The following is a 16,978-nucleotide window of genomic DNA, read 5'->3' as shown; positions in this document are numbered from 1 at the left end:
TATATATTTTGGAGATTAATCCTTTGTCCGTTGATTCATTTGCAAATATTTTCTCCCATTCTGAGGGTTATCTTTTCATTTTGTTTATGGTTTCCTTTGCTGTGCAAAAGCTTTGAAGTTTCATTAGGTCCCATTTGTTTATTTTTGCTTTTATTTCCATTACCCTAGGAGGTGGATCAAAAAAGATCTTGCTGTGATTTATGTCAAAGAGTGTTCTTCCTATGTTTTCCTCTAAGAGTTTTATAGTGTCCAGTCTTCATTTAGGTCTCTAATCCATTTTGAGTTTATTTTTGTGTATGGTGTTAGGGAGTGTTCTAATTTCATTCCTTTACATGTAGCTGTCCAGTTTTCCCAGCACCACTTACTGAAGAGACTGTCTTTTCTCCATTGTATATCTTTGCCTCCTTTGTCATAGATTAGTTGACCACAGGTGCGTGGGTATACCTCTGGGCTTTCTATCTTGTTCCATTGATCTATGCTTCTTTTTCTGTGCCAGTACCATATTGTCTTGATTACTGTAGCTTTGTAGTATAGTCTGAACTCAGGGAGTGTGATTCCTCAGCTCCGTTTTTTTCCCTGAAGACTGCTTTGGCTATTTGGGGTCTTTTGTGTCTCCATACAAATTTTAAGATTTTTTGTTCTAGTTCTGTAAAAAATGCCATTGGTAATTTGATAGGGATTGCATTGAACCTGTAGATTGCTTTGGGTAGTATAGTCATTTTCACAATATTGATTCTTCCAATCCAAGAACATGGTATATCTCTCCATCTGTTGGTATCATCTTCAATTTCTTTCATCAGTGTCTTATAGTTTTCTGCATACAGGTTTTTGTCTCCCTAGGTAGGTTTATTCCTAGGTATTTTATTCTTTTCATTGCAGTGGTAAATGGGAGTGTGTCCTTAATTTCTCGTTCAGATTTTTCATCATTAGTGTATAGGAATGTAAGAGATTTCTGTTCATTAATTTTGTATCCTGCAACTTTACCAAATTCATTGATTAGCTCTAGTAGTTTTCTGGTGGCATCTTTAGGATTCTCTATGTAGAGTATCATGTCATCTGCAAACAGTGACAGCTTTACTTCTTCTTTACCCATTTGTATTCCTTTTATTTCTTTTTCTTCTCTGATTGCCGTGGCTAGGACTTTCAAAACTATGTTGAATAATAGTGGTGAGAGTGGACATCCTTGTCTTGTTCCTGATCTTAGAGGAAATGGTTTCAGTTTTTCACCATTGAGAATGATGTTTGCTGTGGGTTTGTCGTATATGGCCTTTATTATGTTGAGGTAGCTTCCCTCTATGCCCACTTTCTGGAGAGTTTTTATCATAAATGGGTGTTGAATTTTGTCAAAAGCTTTTTCTGCATCTATTGAGATGATCATATGGTTTTTATTCTTCAATTTGTTAATATGGTGTATCACACTGATTGATTTGCGTATATTGAATCCTTGCATCCCTGGGATATATCCCACTTGATCATGGTGTATGATCCTTTTAATGTGGTGTTGGATTCCATTTGCTAGTATTTTGTTGAGGATTTTTGCATCTATATTCATCAGTGATATTGGTCTGTAATTTTCTTTTTTTGTGGTATCTTTGTCTGGTTTTGGTATCAGGGTGATGGTGGCCTCATAGAAAGAGTTTGGAAGTTTTCCTTCCTCTGCAATTTTTTGGGAAGAGTTTGAGAAGTATGGATGTTAGCTCTTCTCTAAATGTTTGATAGAATTCACCTGTGAAACCATCTGGTCCTGGACTTTTGTTTGTTGGAAGATTTTTAATCACAGTTTCAATTTCATTACTTGTGATTGGTCTGTTCATATTTTCTCTTTCTTTCTGGTTCAGTCCTGGAAGGTTCTACCTTTCTAAGAATTTGTCCATTTCTTCCAGGTTATCCATTTTATTGGCATAGAGTTGCTTGTAATAGTCTCTTAGGATGCTTTGTATTTCTGCGATGACTGTTGTAACTGCTCCTTTTTCATTTCTAATTTTATTGATTTGAGTCCTCTCCCTCTTTTTCTTGATGAGTCTGGCTAATGGTTTATCAATTTTGTTTATCTTCTCAAAGAACCAGCTTTAATTTTATTGATCTTTGCTATTGTTTTCTTTGTTTCTATTTCATTTATTTCTGCTCTGATCTTTATGATTTCTTTCCTTCTGCTAACTTTGGGTTTTGTTTGTTCTTCTTTCTCCAGTTCTTTTAGGTGAAAGGTTAGATTGTTTATTTGAGATTTTTCTTGTTTCTTGAGGTAGGCTTGTATAGCTATAAACTTCCCTCTTAGAACTGCTTTTGCTGCATCCCATAGGTTTTGGATTGTCGTGTTTTCATTGTCATTTGTCTCTAGGTATTTTTTGATTTCCTGTTTGATTCCTTCAGTGATCTCTTGGTTATTTAGTAACGTACTGTTTAGCCTCCATGTGTTTCTGTTTTTTATGTTTTTTTTCCCTGTAATTGATTTCTAATCTCATAGCGTTCTGGTCAGAAAAGATGCTTGATATGATTTCAATTTTCTTAAATTTACTGAGGCTTGATTTGTGACCCAAGATGTGATCTATCCTGGAGAATGTTCCATGCGCACTTGAGAAGAAAGTGTAATCTGTGGTTTTTGGATGGACTGTCCTATAGATATCAATTAAATCTATCTGGTCTAGTGTGTCATTTAAAGCTTCCGTTTCCTTATTTATTTTCATTTTGTATGATCTGTCTTGGTGTAAGTGAGGTGTTAAAGTCCCCCACTATTATTGTGTTACTGTTGATTTCCTCTTTAATAGCTGTTAGCAGTTGCCTTATGTATTGAGATGCTCCTATGTTGGGTGCATATATATTTATAATTATTATATCTTCTTCTTGGATTGATCCCTTGATCATTATGTAGTGTCCTTCCTTGTCTCTTGTAACATTCTTTATTTTAAAGTCTATTTTATCTGATATGAGTATTGCTACTCCAGCTTTCTTTTGATTTCCATTTACATGGAATATTTTTACCATCCCCTCACTTTCAGTCTGTATGTGTCCCTAGGTCTGAAGTGGGTCTCTTGTAGACAGCATATATATGGGTCTTGTTTTTATATCCATTCAGCAAGCCTGTGTCTTTTGGTTGGAGCATTTAATCCATTCACGTTTAAGGTAATTATCGACATGTATGTTCCTATGACCATTTTCTTAATTGCTTTGGGTTTGTTTTTGTAGGTCCTCTTCTTCTCTTGTGTTTCCCACTTCAAGAAGTTCCTTTAGCATTTCTTGTAGAGCTGGTTTGGTGGTGCTGAATTCTCTTAGCTTTTGCTTGTCTGTAAAGCTTTTGATTTCTCCATCAAATCTGAATGAGATCCTTGCTGGGTAGAGTAGTCTTGGTTGTAGGTTTTTCCCTTTCATCACTTTAAGTATATCATGCCACTCCCTTCTGGCTTGTAGAGTTTCTGCTGAGAAATCAGCTGGTAACCTTATGGGAGTTCCCTTGTATGTTATTTTTCGTTTTTCCCTTGCTGCTTTCAACAATTTTTCTTTGTCTTTAATTTTTGCCAATTTGATTACTATGTGTCTCGGCGTGTTTCTCCTTTGGTTTATCCTGTATGGGACTTGTTGAGCTTCCTGGACTTGGGTGGCTATTTCCTTTCCTGTGTTAGGGAAGTTTCCGACTATAATCTCTTCAAATATTTTCTCTGGTCCTTTTTCTCTCTCTTCTCCTTCTGGGACCCCTATAATGCGAATGTTGTTGCGTTTAATGTTGTTCCAGAGGTCTCTTAGGCTGTCTTCATTTCTTTTCATTCTTTTTTCTTTATTCTGTTCCCCAGCAGTGAATTCCACCATTCTGTCTTCCAGGTCACTTTTCTGTTCTTCTGCCTCAGTTATTATGCTATTGATTCCTTCTAGTGTAGTTTTCACTTCAGTTATTGCATTGTTTATTTCTGTGTGTTTGTTCTTTAATTCTTCTAGGTCTTTGTTAAACATTTCTTGCATCTTCTCGGTCTTTGCCTCCATTCTTTTTCCGAGGTCCTGGATCATCTTCACTATCATTATTCTGAATTCTTTTTCTGGAAGGTTGCCTATCTCCACTTCATTTAGTTGTTTTTCTGGGGTTTTATCTTGTTCCATCATCTGGTACATAGCCCTCTGCCTTTTCATCTTGTCTTTCTTTCTGTGAATGTGGTTTTTGTTCCACAGGCTGCAGGACTGTAGTTCTTCTTGCTTCTGCTCTCTGCCCTGTGGTGGATGAGGCTATCTAAGAGGCCTGTGCAAGTTTCCTGAATGGAGGGACTGGTGGTGGGTAGAGCTGACTGTTGCGTAAACAGGGATTTTAAATATGGTTTGGCATGGAGCAAAAAACAAGTCTTATTATTCTCTGCCTTTTAGTTTATTATGTAGCAACAGCTCTTCGTTTTTAAAAGGTTTAACTAATATTTCAATTAAATTTCAAGATTCAATGGATGTATATCACTATCATCACCTTTACAGAGTTTTTACTAAATATGCATGATTTGTTTTAATAATGCTTAAGAGACATAATTTATTAAGTACTCCTGTTCTGAAGATATTTGGCAATCTAATGGACACACTGAACTGAATCATGAAACAGCTCTCTAATTAGAAATGGATAGTCAATATGTAACAACCCATTTATGTAAATTTGAGAAATTTACTAGGATATAAGATTATACATCCATATAATTTATGCAAAATATAACTTATGACCTTATTTGTGAGAAATGGGAGGTCCAGAATCTTGAAGGGCTTTAAAATACAAAATGGAAGCATTATTTTAGTCAATATAAATGTACCCAAACTTTTCAGCAGCCCACATTAACAGCATTATCACACGCAGAAAAAAAAATGTGTTCATATAAAAATGTGTCCTGTTTGCATGCCAGCCAGGACAAAATATGGATTCTTAATGAAAATGACAATTAAAAATGATACATAAACATTCACTATTAGTAGTTTTGAATATTTTGCATTTAACAACAACAAAATAAACCTATAGTTTAATTCCACACAAACAATTAATTTGGTAAAACCACAAATGACACATCAACTCTTGGCACAAATTATATCTTTATTAGAGGAGCTGGTGAACTTACACGACCAGAGGAACACTTGTTAAAGAAGACATTGGCAGCACGTCAATTAGCCTACAGTGTTCGTACAACTGAAGTAAAATTATATATGCTAGTCCCAGTGACAGACCGATTCTGGTGCTGGTAGGTAGCCAGTTTATATTATTATAGAGCAAAGACAACATTTGAACAATTTTCTCTCCCCTCCCAAGGGACTCAGATTCCTCAGCATCTAGGCCAATTTTCCTCAAACTTTGTCTTAAAAAATTTTATTGTTCCCCATTTAAAATCTAGAAACCAATGCCAAGCAGCATTTATACACTCATGAGTAGGGAGTATTTTTAAATGTTCACTGCTAAGCTCAGTTTAAAAGCACATCAGGCTAATATTGTTGACAACCATTTTTGGGGGAAGGATTAAGACCCTCCAATCTCCCAGCCAGTGATGCTTACAACAGGATACTGTCTTAATCAGGATTTTAACCTAATGGCAAAGCCATGTTACTCCTTGTGGGTGCAGCATGAGAAGAGATACTCTTAATATACTTCAGGACGGCAGAAATGCAATTTAAAAATATGAGGGCACTTTCCTTTGGTCAAAGGGAAACAATGGTAAAGAAACTCTAAGTGACTACAAGTGACATGGACTTTACAAGTCTGAAAAGAAAGCATATTTTTGTTAGGCGTACTAAATTGCTGTGCATCCATCAGATGCACAATTATCATCTGATAATTATCAATAAATCAATATCTTCTCAATAACTGATTGACAGAAATAGGACTAGAGACCACATTTACAGACAGTCCCAAACCAAGAAATTCCCTATGATAGCATCTAAATGCTGAGCTAAACAGGGAAATGTTTTCTCTCCTTGCCTTAACCAGGTCAAAAAACAAATTGAATGCTTTGCATTTGAGAGGAGTTTTATCTGACCTGTTGCATTAGGATCATCAAAGGACCAGAGTGCTTAAAGTCCCTTGGATTGGGAGATCCAGCCTGGATTTGGATCCTAAATATACTCTTAATCTTTCTATATACAGGCATCTATTTGTGTTTAAATTAATGTTGTTATATTCAGTCATTTAACATGTTGATCATAGTCAAGAATAATCTGTCAATTTTTTAGGTAAGGTTGTTTAAATCACACTGAGTCATTTACCAAAAGATGGTTTAGGAATTGGGATATGGGCTTCAAAATCTTCCCTATTCCTTGCTTTATAAAAAGTAGAGAACAGGCAGGCAAATATATACAGTTAAGTTATCCTGAGAGGAGAGTTAGTTTACTAAGATCCCCATAGGAAAATGACAAAAGTGATGGTACACTGGTTTTCCCATGAATGAAGAAGAAAATCGGGACTTAATAAAGCCAAGATATTGTAGCATTATATTGGGACATTGCTTGACTTAACTCACTATGCTTTGTTTGAGGGAGTGAGGGAGAAAGAAAAAACATCCCAGGCAAAACTAGAATAGAACTACAGTAGTAGTTTAATGGTACATTTTTATGTATGTCTGTTCTTTGTAGTATTTTTAAACTAACCAATTTATATAAATATATATATATATATATTGTGAATGAAATCTTATGTTTTATCACAAGTAATTTTTCCAGCTTGAGGTTTAACTGACGTATAATATTGTGTAAATTTGAGGTGTACAGTGTGATGACTTGATACAGGTATGTATTACAAAATGATTACAACAATAGGGTTAGTTAACACCTTCATCACCTTACATAATTACATTCTTTGTGTGTGGTGAGAACATTTAACTCTATTCTCTAAGCAACTTTCAAGTACACAATACGGTATTGTTAACTGTAGTCACCATGCTGTACATTACATCCCCAGAACTTATTCATCTTATAAATGGAAGTTTGCACCCTTTGATCAACATCTCATTTCCCCGAACCCCCAGGCCCTAGCAACCAGCATTCTACTTTGTTTTTATGAGTTCAGTTTTTTTTAGATTCCACATATAAGTAAGGTCATACAGTATTTGTCTGTCTCTGTCTGACATATTTCACTTAGCATAATGCCTTCAAGATCCATCCATGTTGTTGAAAATGGTAGAATTTCCTTCCTTTTATGGATGAATAAAATTCCATTGTGTATATACACCACACGTCCTTTATCCATTCATCTACTGATGGACACTTAGGTTGTTTCCTAATGTCTTGGCTATTGTCAACAATGCTGCAAAGAACATGGGGGCGCAGATATCTCTTCAATAGCCTGTTTGCATTTCCTTTGGATATATACCCAGAATTGGCATTGTTGGATCATATGGTAGTACTATTTTTAATTTTTTTTGAAGACTCTCCATACTGTTTTCCATAGTGACTGTACCAATACATTCCCACCAATAGTGCACTAGGGTTCCCTTTTGTCCACATCCTCACCAACACTTGTTATGTCTCATAGAGTCATTCTAACAGGTCTGAGGTGATATCTTATTGTGGTTTTGACGTGCATTTCCCTGATAATTATATCACAAATATTCTTCTAAATTAATACTGGTGTTATATGTCTCTCTGACATATATTTGCAATCCTTACAATTAACCATGCCTAAATTGTTGTGCTGTCTTGAAAAAAGTCATCACTACCCACACAGAAACAGTGAGTAGTGATAACTTTTTCCAAGCCTTTGAACTTCAAACTTTCCACATGCTAATGTTATAGATACTCCTTTGAAAACAGTCCATAGTTAAAATTTTTTAATACAGTCCAACAATCTTTGAGATTGAGATCATTTAATCGATTTACATTTTATGTCATTTCAAAATATTTGTTATGGCTTCACCATCTTATATTTTCTATTGGTCCTGGTTGTGTTATTACAATTTCTCTCATTTTTTTGATTGTCTTTTAGACTGAATGTTCTTTTAATTAGAATTTCACGTTTCCCTCTATTACAGTACACTTTTCTATCCTCCCAGATTTACCCTAGAATTTATAGCACACATCCTCAATTTATTAAAGTCTTATGTCCCTCTTCAGACAATTCAAGGACCAAAAGAACCAATTTAACTTCATTTAACTTCCCCTTGATTCATGATTTTGTTGTTGTTGTGTATTTTAATTCTCTCAATTCAATTTATTCAATTTCATAATTATTTTATAAGGTCAAATTTCATTTAGATTTATCTATACATTTAACATCCTCCTCGTTTCCTGCACCTATGGGATCATTTTCCTTATACACAGAAAAACTGGTTTAATGCAGGTTTGCCGGCGATAAACGCAGTTTTTGTCTTTTTTTCTGAAAATCTAGTTTTACTCCATTTTTTTTAGGGCTTTAAGGATATTTCCACTGAGTATAAATTTATAGGTAAGCAGTTATTTTTATTCAATATACTGACTATAATATTTTACTGTCTTCTGCCTTCCATTGGTGTTCTGAACGTTGTTCTAATCTACTGAAAGATATGTCTTTCTCTTCTATGTTACTATTTTTGCAATTTCATTATGAAGTATCTTAGTATGGCTTACGTTTTTTTTTTTAAACTTACTTGGGACTCCATGGACTCCTTAAATCTTTGGATTAAATTTTTTAATCAGTTCTGGAAAACTTTCAGGCATTGTGTTGTCAAACATTGCTTCTGTCTCTTTCTTTCCTTTCTTTCTGGAACTCCAACTAGATGCATGTAAGGTCCGCCCACTGTCCTTCTACTACCTCCTTTTATATCTTCATTTTACGATTATCACTGTTCTGCCCCATCTTCCAGCTTGCTAAGTCCCTCTTTTTTTATGTCTCATTTACTGTTAAACTTATTCCAGTAAATTCTTAGTTTCAATTATTGTTATTTTCAATAATAATTTCAGTATGATTCTTTTTCAAAGCTGCTATGTCACCTTTGCATAAAGTTTCAAGTTTGGCTTTTATATCAATGAAAATAATACATGTATACTGATTTTTTTTAGTAAGGTATTATAGGTTGTGTCTGATAACTTAAATATCTTAGGTCCTAGTGGGCCTAATTTTTCTTTTTAACTTTTCATTTGGAAATAATTTCAAAATTACAGGAAATTTCTAAGAATAAAAGCAGTACATAACACATCCATATAACCTTTTCTTGATTCAAATATTGTTAACATTTTGCCCCTTTGCTTTACCATTTTATCTGTCTGGCTATCTACCTAATTCTCTCCCTACATATAATTCTATATATATAATATATGTATATAAGTCTTCTCTGAACCATTTGAGAATAAGCTGCATACATGACTGTTTACTCATAAAATCTTTTGTGTTTAGTTTCTAAGATAAGGCTATTACCTTATATGACTACAAGACAGCTACCAACTTCCGTTATTTTAACACTGTTATAACACTGAATGTTTGTGTACCCCTAAAATTCATTATGTTGAAACCCTAATCCCAGTGTGATGGCATTTGTGGGGCCTTAGTGATGGAGTTAGTGCCCTTACAAGGCTTGAGAACTAGCTAGCTCTTTCTACCATGTGAGGACACAAGGAGAAGTTGCCATCTGCAATCCAGAAGAGGGCTCTCACCAGAACCTGACCATGCTGGCACCCTGATCTCAGACTTCTGGCCACTACAACTGTGAGAAATAAATTTCTGTTCTTTACAAACCACCCAGACTACGGTACTTTGTTGTAGCAGCACAAACTAAAGACAAGTACTTTCATCTAGTCTTCCATCCAATATACTAGTTTATGAATTGAGCCAGTAATGTCATTTTTTAGCATATTTTCCCCTCCAGCACAGAATTCAATATAGGATAATGTACAGCATTTAGTTGTCATGTCTCTCTGATCTCCTTTAATCTGGAACATTTCTACCCGCTTTCGTTGTCTTTTATGACATTGACATATTTAAACAACACAGCCTTGCTTTCCCTGTGCGGCATGCGGGATCTTAGTGACCTCATTAAGGCTAATCTGTTATTTCCCAATGATTAGATTCAAGTTATATATTCTCAGTCATAATACTACATAAATGATACTGTCTCCACCTCAGGATATCATACCTAGAAGCATATGATGACCATCTGCCCTGCATTGTTAGTGTTAATTTTGATTCCTTGGTCAATGTATGTCTGGTTTAAATGTATACTGGCTATTATATATGAAAACTTATCTGCTAAAGCATTTCAAACCTAGAATGATAATATTTCTTCTAGACAGCCTTTTCATTTTCTTCTGCCAAGTACTTGAGATACTAGCTAGCTTGACCCAGTTTAATCTGATTTTAAGGCTTGTGGTTTTCCAGGCCAACCATATAACATGGAGGTGGGCTGCAGGTTGTGCAAAGACAGGTTTGCTTCCAATAAATTTACTCCTAAACTGCAGCTCTTTACAAATCCATCCCCAGATGGAGGATGGTTAGCTAGTGAATCCCCCTAGGGAAGTTCTAGGAATTCCAGCCAGACCCACGAGAGCACCAAAAGTGCAACTCACCCCTCAGACATTTCTTCCTAATGATAAAAATATTCTTGAATGCTGAACTCACTTCTATGGGTTCTTCCTTCTCCCAGATTTCAGCACTGTAATTCTTTACAAACTTTGTTGCATTGAAGAAAGTTTTATTTTTCTTTTAAGTTCCATCCAACAACTTTTCTTGCTGCTCTTGGTGGAAAGTTTGTTCAGATGAATGTGTGTATCACAACTGGAAGCAATGTGTTAACAGACGATGATCCAACCATTGTTATCTCACGGCCACTGGGTAATTTTTACATTCACCCAAATGACAATGAGGTTTGTTGTGTTATGTCAGACTCTAAAAACCTCTCCTCACATAAATTAACCCCAAAATAGAGTGGCAGCTTCCAAGGAATCCAGAAAACCTGAAATGTATTTGAAGTAAGTCAACTGAAGTAGATGTGATTACTTTTTGTCTCCCCATCAACTTTCCTCAGGATCATGATTAGCCCTTATAAGGAGTTCCAGAAAAGCAAGGTGTAGATGTATGTGTCAGCACTCGTTTCTCCTGGTCACACGTATTAGGTCACATGACCTAATCATGACTTTCCCCAGAAAAGAACCCCACTCCTTCTTTTCTGGCATCTTTAATTTGGAGATGACTAGTTTAGGGGCGAAGGGTGGGATGGGAGGGAGGGTGAGGTTGGAGAAAGAGAGAAAAGGAAAGAAATCGCCTGAGAATGAAGCCAAGCAGAAGCTAGCAGAATACAAAGATGCTGGGTTAGAGAATGTCCCCATATCATTGGCTGAAGCCTTTGATCCTGATGTACCTGAATTTACCCCTTGGATCGTTCAGTTACGTAAGCCAATAAATTATCCTGAGTTATTTTGAATTGGGTTTCTGTCTTGCACTAGAGTCTAGACTGGTTAAAAAGTTTTAAAAGCTATGTACACAATAAAATTATGTGTATAACTATAGAGTGTCTCTCCTCTCATCCAGGTCAGTGAGCAATAACCAAACAAGAAGGAGAAGGCATGTAAAATGATAAACAGTGTAGTAGGAATTAAATCTAAAGAGGAGAGAAGATGGAAATGCTAATTAGCACATTTAATTTTCATGTAGTCAAATCTTTTAGTGTTTTTATTATTGATAAGTTGCCTTAGGAAAAATAAAATGCACACACATGATAAGTGTAGAATGCTGCTCCCAAATGAGTCTGCAGCACCTTGGTTTCTGCCATTATCCTTATACAATGTGTAGAATCAAAAGTGAGACATTAGCAAACAAGATAAATCATTTTCGGACATACTTGAATAAAGCTGAGGAGTTTCTATTCCATGACTCCAAGGCCACTATTATTTCTCAACTATATCTCTGAAATAGCCTCTAGCTCATTTCCTAGCAGGCTCTTTTTCCCCCTGTTGTCAATTCTACACATGGTAGCCAGAAAACCCATCACCTTACCTTCCCAATCGAAACCCTGCAATCCTTGACATTTCAAACATACTCTATGATCTTTCCTGCAAGCCTACAAAGGGATTGTTGGCAGGCCCTGGTTAGCTCTCCATCCTCACCTCCTGTCCTATTCCTCACTCATTCCTTGCAGTAGTGCTGCGTTGCTTGAGGTGTCTCTAACACACCTGGTTCAATCCCCCTGCAGCGCCTCTGCCTGAAGAATTCTTCCCCAGGTAGCATCAAATGGCATGGTCCTTCCTTAATTCTCTGCTCAAATATCACATCTTCTGAGAAATTGTTCTTAACTACCCTACCGAAAGCACACCACCCACTCTTCCATCAGACTTTATGTCCTCTGCCTTGTTTTTATTCACAGCACTCACACTACCTGACATGTTATCTTGTTATATTATGTTTTTTGCCTCTTTCTCCCTCCTCTACTTTCACCCCTCCCCCTTTCCTACTGCCTATTAACTCGTTCTCTTTCTTTTACAAATTATTTTTATTACTTCACCCTTTATTATCAATGAATTGGGCTCTTGGAATTATAATGTGATTTGATAGGCATAAGAAAATATGGATACTAAGTATTTTCTAAATCACTGGATGACAGATTACAAAACAGCCTAAAACTTTTATGAGGTAGGTCAACGTAGCTATGGAGTCCTACTAGAACAAATAATCATGGGTACCACATACACTAATTCTGCCACACAAAAAAAGTGGTTCATGAATATGAAGTAATACCAAAGAAGTGGGTATACAATTTTAAGGTACATAAACTCTACGTTTCCATCTTTCCAACGTTCATGTATTATCTATTTCTTCATTTGCAGAAATTCTGGAATTCTGCTGTTTATTTGGGATTTTACAGTACATTAGTTTTGAGCTAGCATAGGATGTATAAAAGGTAACCAAAACAAATGTTTTGGAAAAAGAAAAACCGAGTAATAGGGATTAATGCCAGATCTAACCCTTCTGCTCTGGAGCATCTAGCATCAAATATAGACCAAGGTACATTTAATAGTTTTCTTCAACCATAATCTATGAGAAGTCAGTTTCTTGAAATACAATATTAATATATTTAATGAAAAAAATCTCATGATTGTGATTTATGGCCACTTGGATGTTAAGCCAGATCCTGCTGGGTAAATTACTTTTGCAACTGGTAAAGTTATAGATAGAAATATGACAATGAATATGACTTTAAAACAGCTAGGAAACAAGGCTTCAGGTGTTTAAGTCCCCAGTTCAAACAGGAGTTAAGCACTGAGTTTCTGTATACTGAAATCATTGCTTTAGATATTTTTAGTTATTTTTTAGGATTTTATATAGATGAAAAAGATCAGCCATCATAAATATTTGTCAAGCCCCTGATGGCATAATATAGTTCTCACATCCTACCTGAGCTACAGGGGGAAATTAAGTATAGGATGCCATTTTCCCATCACCAACTAAAAAAGAGAAATAAACTCTATCAACTTAAAATGAGCCTTAAAAAAAAATCTGATAGAAATGTACTCAACTCTCAACTCCCATCCCCATCTCACAAAAAAAGCTTTGATTAGAAGCAAAATATCTTGATTTAATTTTTAAACTGACTACATGGAGGGAATCTTATTGCAGAGTCTTTCAAATTTGATTTTAAAATATCACTTACTACGTTTCCCAACTTTAAATTGAAATGTGAAGTAATAAAACAGCATAGTAAATATATGACAGAGGATATAAATAATATAGACAGAAATTATAGCCAGTGTCTGAGGAAGATGGGATTGTTTTTCCAGTTATTAGACTACCCTCGGCCTGTTCCTTTCTAGTAATAAATATAGATATAAACATATACATATGCACATATGCATATGTGTGTACATGTATAGATGTATGTATATTTGAAATTTCACCCCCTTTATTGAGTTTGTTCGGCAGAGGGGGAAAAGCTGAAAATTCACTATACACCAAAAGCCAATAAACAGAAGTAATTCTCTTTTTGTTTGAGGTTTCAGAGTTAGATTCTTGACTCCATCAAAAACCCATTTTTGAGTCTTGGAAATGTTACTTAATCAATATCTTGTTCTTAGTTTCAACATCTATAAAATAAAATTATTAATGACAACTACCTCCTAAGGTTTTGCTAAGTATTAAATTATATAATTCCTATAAAAGGGTAAGCAATTCTATATCTAACACATAGTAACACTCTAAAAATTATATACTGTTATTACTACTATTACTATTATTCTCAATAAGAAGCTTAATGAGATAGTAACTAGTGTCCCATTTACTAAAATGATATTTTAACTTCATTTTCAAATTTTGTTATATCATCACTACTCCTAATCATGGGATGAACATTTAACTATGAATGCAATTTTAAATGGATATGTTTGTAGAGCTTGAGAATTTGTTGAAGTTGTTGAAGGTCTTTTTAATGGAGATACCCACAATTTTTTTAACTATCAACTGGTGGGGCAGTGGGGGGACTCTGGAACAGCTAAGAGTAAAATCTCTGAGTTTAACTAGGAAAAGATAAGGGAAGGGATGATCTTGGCAGTGAAAGGAGAAAGAGGAATTTTAGTACTCCATAAGCAAAAACAGAGGATTCTTTAAAATCTGCCCCAGTCTCAGATGACAGTCCTGGCAGACCCCTGACAGGGCATGTCCGAAGCAAGCTCTTTAGACAGCTACACTACTGCCTTCCACTGTAACTTCAAAATGATCCCGTCTACTCACTGGTTCACTGCCTCAGAAATTAACATTTTTACAATGGAGTATCCAAAATCAGTTCACTTGACAGGAAAGATAAGTAGATAGAACTGTAAAATATATTGCTTCAAACTTGAGATGACACTCTTCTCATTGCCATCTCTTTGAAATTAGCTGTGAGCTTAATACTTTGAAGATAATGTGATAATCAACTGGGCAAAGATAACAAGATAGGCTATGATATAAAACGCATTTCAATAAAGAGAGATAATGCCACTGCATTCATTTCCCAAAGAGTTAGTGCGGGAAAAACGCATACTTCACACTGTTCTTTCCCACTTCAAGTTAACAAATTAACTCATATGTAAAAAAGGGTATTTTTCTCATTATATTTTAGTTATTTGCTTTTTCATAAAGATATGTAACTATCATGGGCAATCTTATCTAGTGTCCACCTATTTCATGGGTAAGTATATTGATAGCATGATATATGTGCTATGCTATTAACTGTCCCTTAGTATATTTTAATGAAATTTGTAGAACTTAATAAAAAATTAGGAGACAGTCTGATTTGGCTTAGAGTAAAACAGAGAAAGATGGGCACGGTAAGAGCTTCGTGAGCACAGGAGAGGATGGTAGGAGGTTAAGTCTAAAAAGAAAGTAAGAGGCAAGTTCAGGACTGTTCAAAATATTTGAATTTGTCCTTCCAAAGAGAAAAAATTTCTATCATGAGGAATGAGAGTGAAAGGAAGTTGAGTGATTAAGATGTCTTTTGATACACAGAAGGGGGTGAGAGAGCACTTTTGAAAGCAACAGGCATTGCATTGCCAACCCTAGGACTACAAACACTCATCTCTACAAAAAAGAGAAGATGAAAAATCTCACATCACTGAATAGTAGCAAAGAATCATCCAAAGCTGTAACTTATATTCAGTACAAAATAGTAAAAACAAAAGGGAAAATCTAGTGCTTTTTCAGTTTTAAATTTAAAATGTCATAAAACATTCTAGATAAATGTTATCTAGATAAATGAGATAAAAAGATAAGAAAGGGATTACCTCTTTTCCCACCATTTTATAAGACATTCATAATTTCAGTGTTCATAGGTGTATGTGTTATCTAGCTATAGTTGAACTTGTATATAATTCTGCACACTGTTTCCTCCAAGAAACATTATGGCATATGTATTTTTATTTTATTATAATCCTATTTACTTTTAATGGTTGCATATTATCCTCAAATATATGTGCCTAAGTGTATTATTGGCCATTTGAGTTGTGTATTATTGGCCATTTGAGTTGCTTCTGGGTTTATTTCACAAAATATATCCATCAACATCTTCAAACATATGACCTTTTCCATATTTTGTACTATTTTCTTAGGATAGATTCCCAGAAGTAATATTAATAGATAAGACAGCATGAATATTTTCATAGTCCCCCCCATATGCTGCCAAATTGTTTTTCAGAAGGGCTGTGCCAATCCTAATTGCAACGAACGGTTTCTGAAAGCACTGGATTCACTGCATCCTTGCCAACAGGGGGCATGATTATTTTTAATATTATCATTTAGTAGATGAATAACGAGTCCTCCTATTGCTCATATAACTGATTTAGTCTAGTAGACCAAAGGATAGGAAAGGAGAATATCTGAAATTAAGGAACAATTTGACAAAATCTGCCTATTCTAGTGACTATTATTGTGGCCAAGATGGTTACGCAGGGCTTCCCTGGTGGCGCAGTGGTTGAGAATCTGCCTGCCAATGCAGGGCACAAGGGTTCGAACCCTGGTCTGGGAAGATTCCCACATGCCGCAGAGCAACTAGGCCCGTGAGCCACAACTACTGAGCCTGCGCGTCTGGAGCCTGTGCTCCGCAACAAGAGAGGCCCGCGCACCGCGATGAAGAGTGGCCCACGCTTGCCGCAACTAGAGAAAGCCCTCGCACAGAAACGAAGACACAACACAGCCAAAAATAAATAAATAAATAAACGATTAAAAAAAAAAAACTTAGAAAAGATTAACTCAAAATGGATCATAGTACCAATTGTAACCTAAAACCTAAAACTATAAAAAAAAAAAAAAGAAAAAAAAAAAAAGATGGTTACGCAGATGCTGGAAGCTCACTAAGCAAGCTAAGTTCACAATAAATTGCATAAACACAAAGCATGCTGATAGATAAGTGTAAACCTGGGCAGGGGTCTCTAGAGAAATGTCAGGAATCCTAGTTTTTGGTCCAGTTCAATTCAGCACTATTAATCATGCAACTAAAGACAAGGAAAGCAAGGTAATCAAATGTGAAAATAAACAAAGACCCATACATTCTCAAAGTAAACAAGCACACATACATTTTAATCCAGAGACTCCACTTCTAGGTCTTAAAGACTT

General features: G+C 35.4%; 1 protein-coding gene across 3 annotated transcripts in view; it reads right to left on the bottom strand.

Annotated features, from left to right (window-relative positions):
- The window catches only part of B3GALT1 (beta-1,3-galactosyltransferase 1), a 588,569-nt gene that overhangs the window by 561,361 nt on the left and 10,230 nt on the right, over positions 1–16,978 (bottom strand). The window lies entirely within an intron of this gene.

This window comes from Balaenoptera physalus (assembly GCF_965194825.1).
Source record: "Balaenoptera physalus genome assembly, chromosome: 6".
In the NCBI taxonomy this organism is placed as follows: domain Eukaryota; kingdom Metazoa; phylum Chordata; class Mammalia; order Artiodactyla; family Balaenopteridae; genus Balaenoptera; species Balaenoptera physalus.
The sequence above is the reverse complement of the archived record's forward strand: the minus strand, read 5'-3'. Positions and strand labels throughout refer to the sequence as shown.